Source organism: Achroia grisella, unplaced genomic scaffold (genome assembly GCF_030625045.1).
Source record: "Achroia grisella isolate CSIRO2021 unplaced genomic scaffold, CSIRO_AGI_Agris_v1 utg780, whole genome shotgun sequence".
NCBI lineage: Eukaryota > Metazoa > Arthropoda > Insecta > Lepidoptera > Pyralidae > Achroia > Achroia grisella.
This window is the reverse complement of record NW_026713020.1, coordinates 5,641,433-5,650,620: the sequence shown is the minus strand read 5'-3', so window position 1 is coordinate 5,650,620 and position 9,188 is coordinate 5,641,433.

Here is a 9,188-nt window from a genome sequence, read left to right as displayed (position 1 = left end):
CCTTATATCACTACTTTTGTAAAATGTTTCTTGTTTATTATACTATAAATAATTAGTTATATAATTCAATTTTAAAGTACATACATTATAGGAAACATTGTATTCAAGAATACTTACATGGCATTTAAGCAAGCATTATGTATTGATATTGTTTCTGTGGTGCTGTTTATATATGTTGTGGTTACCACTTACCATCAGGTGGTCAAGTTCATTGTCATTCCAGTTACATAAAAAATGTAGCTATAAATATTATTTCCATTCCATTGTTGTTATGGTTATGTTAATTTTATGAATTAACGATTATCACAAACATCAAGATGCGTTTTTATAGTATTTTTTTTACCAGATATATATACAGAGTAGTAATTATGTATAGAGCAATACATATAATTACACACATAGTAGTGTTGTACATTTTGTTTTAAATTACAAGATTAAATTATTAATAACAGTTATAACTATGGAAGGTATATCCTGTATTTCTATGTCACTAAATAAATAGTAGTAACTATTAAATCACATAAAAACGACTATATTTCGGTATATATAAAAAGTTCAAAAGATGTAGGTAATAGAAAGAGAATAAAATGCTTGAATACCTATAACATCTTGAATCTGCCTAAAAATGCAAGGAAATTCGAACTTTCATTCCCAATTTTCCAGTTTACAAAAGAAGCGTGGCTCAATTTGTCAAACCATCCATCCGGACACTTAAAATGGGTTATAAAACTTTTAACACTCGACCTGCATAGACATCGAGGGCGACACTTACAGTTTTGTGGATCCGGCAAAGGAAACCTACATAAAACGGAATGGGAGGCGACCGAACCGAATAAAACGAAAGGTCGCGGCGTCGGGTCGCAATAAAACTAGCTACTCGATGGATAAAAAACGGAAAGAAACGGCAAATATAGCTGGCTACCTCTTCAAGATGTGTACTTAAGATCTGAATAAATAAAACAGCCAAAAAAGTGAGGTATTTGTGAAAAATTGAGTTATGTATCTACATAAAAAAGAAAATGAAGTTATGTAATCTAATAGAACGAGGTCCGTACATTATTAATATTAAAAAAAAATTATAGCTGTTATTCCTAACATACTAACATAGGCTGAATATTATTTTCCTCGTTCGTTATCCCAGTTTCTAAATAAGCATTGATGACTGGGCAGCACGGGCTCTGCCCTTAGCCCATTCGATTGGAACAAAAAGAAAAAATATCTTATAGCAGACTAGTTCAAAACGACGTAGTGATTATTTGCTCAGTGAACTAGTTGAAGAAATGTATAATAAGCAATGCTTTAACAAATATTTATCAATATTTTATGGACAATATTTTTATCTCAATTTATTTCCTTCAAATATCACTTCAAAGCAACAATTATATAGAAATCGAAAGAAATTCATTAAATATTACACGTGAGTGGGAATAATAGAGTCAGTAGACTGTTTGCTCATAGAAATCTCAATGTGATAAAGAAACATGTTTAAATTTACCTACATTAAAGTTACATCTTTTTTGCTTTAAAATATTGTTAAGTTTAATATAAGTTTTTAGTTTAATCAATAATATATTCAAACATTTCTCGCTTTTATGTTATTATTCTTGACTTTATATTTGTACATTACATTTTTTTACTAGAAGATCTGATTGTGACCATTCTTTTTTTAAAGCTATTGGTTCTAATTTAGTCTTGCTATTAATTTTATCACGATTTGGCTAGTAGTTTTTGAGTTATTGTTAATAATACGATGGAAGTCGATTTAAAAAAACATCCCTATTATATTAGTAACTGTGTGGGTTGGAAAGAGAGATATTAGTACTAAGGATTAGCGGTTTCATTGCTAGCAATGTATGGTTAAATTGTATAGCAGTGGGATAGGGCGTCCTCTACGCGGTCACCTCTGGAAATCATAGCCATTGAAATCATGTTAAAATCTTCACGATGGGCTTCTTGCTTATGCTCCATCCTCCAATGATGGGCATCATAGACTGATAGCGAAAGTATCAATCCATTATCATCCATTAAAAATAGTGTGGGTATATTAGGTTGTATCTCACGTAGGGAACGCCACGGGATGTTGATAGTTCTACTCTAAAACAATGCATATCCTTTGGAGTAATTCTACGCATATCCTTAAATATCGGGCATTAATAATCTGCAGGCATAGAAAAAAACAATAATCGATTGAGTTGCGATAAAATTTCTGTTTGAGTTTCTCCGGCTCGCTCCAATAAGAAATGATTTGTATTCAATACAAGTGTATTCAAATCAGTTATTGTGTTCTTTGTGCAAAGAGGACGACCCTACTGTGATATTTTTTCAATATTAGATATTTAATTTACAAGCGACAGCGATTATATTAGCGGTTAGTTTAATAAAATGTGCCATCAAAAATATTGCCGCATCCTTACACGTGACAAATTCACCAGGAATTTAGCACGATGATTTCCAGGAGAAGAGGTTTACGCTTGGAGGTCAATCTGAATTTGGACTACTAACAATTTCCTTTCCCCCCATTTCGACGCTGATACAATCGTCGAAATACAGTGAGTATGCTTTGTCGTGACTATCACTCGTTTTCCAGCGGAACAGGTGACGTTATATGTAGATAAAGACTAAGAAAGCGGGTAGATGGATTTGTCTGCTCGTAATATTTGTTTCCATCCAACGTCATCTCCAGTCAACCCGTAACCAAGACGTTTGAAACAGCGGCGAAATACCTTCTCATTAATAATATTATCTCGTTTAAAATGTTAAAAAAAAAATAATACACTGCACATTTTGTCTGCATTGCGATAGAACTAGATAGCGCTAAAAATTTTATCACCAAAATTTTAATTCAGCATCATCTGCTTCTTCCTTATCCCATTTATGTGAGGTCGGCGTAATATGTTTTTCTCTTCCATTCAACCCTGTTCGCAGTTCATCTTTCACACGGTCCATCATTTTTCGGGCTTCCTCTCCCCTTATAGCCATAGACGTTCATATGTATCACATTCATTAAAAAATCTTAATTATATTAATTTATTTAACAAACTGCCGCCTGTAACTTACACCACCTAAGACATTCAGCATAAAGTTGTTCAAAGAACTTCCAATGTGTCTGTTATTGTTTACAATTAAACGTCGAAGTTTTAAGTAAATATTACTCGTATTTCTAAGTATTTACTTATTGAACAAAATGTATTTCTATTCGTGTTTAAAATACTTCAGTTTCATAATATTTTATTTTATTATACTTTATACATACATATATAATAATAGAATATAAATATTATAATAATATTGTCTTTGTGGTCACCACATTCACTATGTCAATCTGCCACGGTAGCGACGATACACTACTCCCTACGGGCAGTAGTCCTCCTTCAGCAGCTTCCTTGGACAGCATATTAGTGGGGACCCGGGCCACAAACGCTTTGGAGCTCGCTTCGTGACTTGATTCCAGCTGAGTCACCCTCAGGTTTTGGTTAGTCTTAGTCTGGATGTAGTCGACAATGTCCTGTGCCTTATTATGCCTACGGTACATAATTTAGACTCTCTCGTCCGTATTTAGACTTTAGATTAGACTCTAAAATGTGTACCGTAAGCACGTCTTTTGCCACTTGTGTATGTTCTGTTAAGTAATGGATTAGATACGTAAGTAAAACAAAACAATGCTGACAGTTACCTAGTCGAAATTTGATTATATAATACAAATTTGTTGTTTTTGTTTAAGCGTAACTTCATCTTATACGAGAACCCAAACGGGGTCTGCGTTCTCAATTTTTTATCAATTAAGTTCATTATAGCTGGATGCAAGCCATTTAGCTGCAGTAATTACTGCAGGCAGTTTCTTAGATTACCGTCGTCCTCTCACGGTACATAAATAACAATTTTCCGGACCATTTAAAGCTACACATACCAGACGCCTCGCAAATTGCCGCACTTTACTGTTTAACCGTAACATGTAGTCGTAAACGCTGACGGTTACAATGAATGATTATGACTGAGTAACTATTGTTCTTACAAAGAAAAAAAACTTTTGAAAATATAATTAATTTTACTTTTGATGACAAGTCGTTACCATTGTAACTACTTGTCAAAAGTTTATTTACTGACCGGGCGGTCTAATTCCGATGGTTGGGAGTTCGATTCCTCACACTGTGCCAACATTTGTATTCCTGAGTATTTAATCATTTGTTTGTAAACCATCATTTGTTTGTATTGGTATTGTATTGGTGTTTTATATATAAATTAAATAAGTATTTATAAGAAAAATATCTAAGTATTTATATCAGTTGTCTAGTTACCCATAACACAGGCTCTATTTAGCTTAGATAACGCAGTATATTCAATGGGTTATTCTTATTCTAAATATTCAAATGTAAAGTGTAAAATGCCATGTAAATTTACTGGATCGCACTGTTTCCCGTAGTATCAATCACAGTGTTAGATCGGGAATCAATCACGCGCACTTCCCCTTGATAACGCTCCGTACTGCCTCTAATGTATTGGAAAATTGAAACCTCTCGCATTTGCAGTCGGGTTTTTATTAAGTTCACTACGTGAGTGTTTTTTGGACATTTACATACAATTGTCCACAGCGTCTATTATCTTCCAATATATAAAATTCTCGTGTCACTCTATAATATTATTCTCGTGTTACAAGTGCTTGTAACAAAAGTCTGCCAAATGGTTTGAGAGATGATCTTATGAAATTTTGTGTGTAAGATTCACTAGGTCTGAAAATAGGGCGTAATCTATTTTTCATATTTCTAAGTGATAAGGGTTGTCCACCCCAAAAATTATTTAAATAAAACAAAACACTTTTGATATTATATGATTCTGCATTACAAAATACATTTACGAAGCTATATTTTCGGCTTTTTACCATCAACCTCTATTTTTTATTACCTATATTAATTTATATATCCGCGTCAACTAGTAAATATATGTATATAAAACTAGTAAATTTAAACAGTTCCATCAAGTTATTAAACTAAGCCGGACTTCTACTTTTAATAACTGGTCTAATACTCGTATATCAACCTGAAATGGTACATTTCTATCAATGGATTATTGAATGCACGTTACTAACAATCTCCTTCCACCAAATCTCAACGGTTGCCACTTACCATCAGGTAGGCCATCAGTTTCTTTGCCACTCTAATTACATAAAAATAAATAAATAAAAAAGATAAATCACAGCTAAAGTTTAGTGTCAAATTTCTATTAATAAAAATATGTAATACGCACTTCAGATTACTACTAGTAACAATTATTAAAAAAAAACTGTCGCGGTAGGTTCCCATTCCTAATTTTTTTTTTGGATGATAATGGAATGGTGCTTCTGCTTGCGATAACGGTTTACGCTGGCGGGGCATCAGTGGAGGATGATAAGATGAACATGAGGGCAGGTCAGTTAGCCCATCGTGACAAATTCACCAGGAATTTATCACGATGGTTTCCAGGAGGAACCTCGTGAAGGTCAACCTGAAATGGCTACATTACTAGTAATATTACTAATAATCCCCATCCCCCCAATCGCGACAGTTATCACTTACTTACAACTAGGCCGTCAGTTTATTCGTCATTCAAATTACATAAAAATAAATAAATAAAATGAACAAAGTTGCGGCTAAAGCTTAGTGTCAAATTTCCGTTAATAAAAATATGTAATACGCACTTCAGAGGAAGTGCCGAGTCGAGCAAATGGTCCCGATCCAAATTTGGGTATAACGTGTGAGCAATATAAACTAGATATTCAAATATTACTCGAGGACCACCAATAAGAGAGCTCTTCTATTCAGCTCATTTCAGGCTGTAAAGATATCAGCCCGCCGTAACTCCAACGTGCGTTCTTAACCTTTGCCGACTACGCTGTTTTTTTACTCTCTCCCCCATGAGGGAATGTATTTTAGGGTCGAAATATGGTTTCCGGGGATCTGTTGACGGATAGAAATGGAAATGTATATTTTGGCGCGTATGATATGTGAATATATAAATGTTTCTGAAACATTACGATCTTTCTAGAATTGTGTGGAGGAATTTATTTTTGGTTAGCTTAGAATGTTCAGATAAAATTTTTGTACACCGTTTGTGTTATGTTGACAGCCTCGGTGGTCTTGCGGTGTAGCACACTGCTTTATTTCCGATATTAGCGGGTTCGATTCCTCGCACGGTGTAAAATTTACATTCATGAGTTTGTTCTGTATCGGTCTGGACGTTTTTTTATGTAGTTACAAAAACAAAATAAAGTATTTATATCACTTGTCCAGTACTCATAATACAAGTTCTATTTAGCTTGGGATTAAATGATTTTATAATTAGGTTCGATATAATGGAGTTGACATGTTTGATAACAAAAATTCTATAATCAATTTAGATATAAAAAAAAATCTACGATGAAAAGTATCATGTTTATTTATTTTTTTCTGTAATTTATGTATTTCTGTAATATTTTATATTTTTTGTGTACATTTTAATTTATTGTATTTATATAACATAAAGTATATATGTACATAGATATTGTTTAGTTATTTGTATGTTATAATATTATTATCACAGTTATTCGCCCCATTACTGCCCTATAACGCTTTCTATTTCTACCTAAAGGTTAGTTGGTAGAGAACGCCATTTTTTTCTAGGATGATAATGAAATAGTGCTCTCGCCGCCGCTAACGGAGGATGATAAAACGAGCAAGAGGTCAGGTCAATTTGGGCATCGTGATTAAATAACCAGTAATTAACCACAATGTTTTCCAGGGGGAACCGCGTGGAGGTCGATCTAACATTACTATCTATCTCCTTCCCCCTGCCATATAAGCTCTCCTTTTTATTGCGCAATAAAAAAAAATAGGTTGCAGTGTTGGCACCGTATCCCCGTGGACTGTAACAGTATGTTGTTGTGAGATGAGAGCGCAGTATCCGAGTCGAGACTGTATTTAGTATGTGTACCGCGATGACACACTCAATTGATGTTTCCGATTGGGTGAGCGTACAAATTGTATAGAGTGGTTGATACAACTCTATTTATTATGTTTAGACCAAGGGAAATATCAAGTTTTGAAATATTTTTATTTCTCGAAATATAATTATTCACTCACTACAAAAATATCTCAACTTATCTTAAACACGTCTCGTCTCGTGTACCTTGCATTGCACATATATGAAACCCACAATTTAATCAAACATTTTTTTTAACAAGCTGAAGAGGACATGTCACTACACATCCTATGTGGTTGTAACCCATGCCCACGTTTATGCATAAACGAAATATCTCCTTTGGAAAGTATACACTCTAACCTGAGGAGATTTTTATTTTCTTCCTTCTTCGTTCCTTCATTGCATATTTAAGAATATACTTCCATGCTTGTCCCTGATAGGTCTAGATAGCCAACTTTGACAAAGGTCAAGTACAATAGATCTATGCAGGTCGCAATGCTACAGGTCTCAGCTCCTGAGAATAGTCCAAAACCCTCAACAAAAAAAAAAGGTTTCCAGAACAAAATTTGAGTAGTGTTGTACAATCAGTCTCGTCAAATATAAGTACGTCCACATTTGAGAGGACGATGGAAGATCATGGAAAGTAGCAACAACTCCACCGACAAGATTCTTAAATCCGACTCTTAAATTATGAATGATGTCTGAATGGTTTATAGGGAAATAGGCGTGGAGGTCAACCAGACATGGTACATTGTTAGCTACGGATAATTTGTCCAGATTACGAACAATCGTGTTCCCTCCACATTTTCGTATTAATAATTCAAGTATGTATAAAGGTAAGGAGCAATAAAGTTGACCAGTATTGAGAATATAACAGCTCTATACAAACACCCGGGTGTATAGAAATCGAATCACATACTCCTTGATTTTGAGAAGATCTCGCGTAGAATACAAATGAGATGGCGTATTCGATCGATGCCACTAAGATTTTAGTACTGCGCCCTTCACTGGCCATACCGTTACAACGCAACGATCGTTAGAAAAAGCAAGAACCGTTTGTTGGGAGGGCCATTTCCACCCAATGCGACACATGACTTGCATGTTCGCGAAATGACATTTCAAGTATTTACAAGGATGTTCAGGTATTTCAAAACCTCAAAGAATATAAATCGAGAGTAGAAGTAATCTTTATTCAAATAAACTTAATATAAACACTATTAAATAGCCATATTTTTTATTCTACCAATAATTCGGAAGGCAGTTTCATCACAAGAAGAACGAGCAAGAAACTTGCGTGTATCTTTTTTAAATAACTGTTCAGAATTTCATTTAATTGCCTTTACGGTTTAGTACACCTCCTTACTTCCGATGGTCGTGGGTTCGATTCCTCGCATGGCACAAGTACTTTTACTGATAAGTATGATTGTTTGTACCGGTCTGGGTGTTTTCTATGTACAATATGTAAGTATTTACGAAAAAATATATCTATATAGTATTTGTATCAGTTATCTAGCATTCATAACACAAGCTTTAGTTAGCTTAACTTAACTTGGGACTATATGGCGCTGTGTGAATTGTCCTGAGAATATTAATTATTTTTGATTCTTTTAACGCTCATTTGGAACGCATCTTTCGACTCATCACATACATCACTAAGTTAGCCTATCGTGGCAAATTGACTAGGAATTTAACGCATTGTTTTTTTTTTTATATTAATATTTGAGCGTTTGACCGCAATCGTACCTGATGTTAAGTGATGATGTGGCTGCTACACAAGCTGTTACACGCAAGCTCAAATAATGTCTATTCACTCTTGACTTGAAAGACCCAATGTTGTAAGATTGTTTCCAGAGGGAACCGCGTGGTGGTCAAACTGATATGGTACATTGATAGCAAAGGCGTTATCAATCCACACTACTAACAATCCACTTCACCCTCCTATTAACCTATACTACATCTACTGGTATTAATTGAATACCAATAACAAATACCAATACAAACGTTACGATACCAAGAGATTTGGTATTATAATAATTTATTCAGTGGTCAGCGTCGTATTTAATATTTATTCGCAATCTCTGCCATTTTATATACACTTGTGGACCTCCATAAAGTGGTATCCCTTTATGACTACACAAAGCCCTTTTAGTGCTTTAGTGGGATTAAATTAATTATTCACCTATATCTCTCTCAATATGTATCGCATGAAATAAATAATTATCCGCTATTTTTTTATGTATATGTTACGACAAACAACC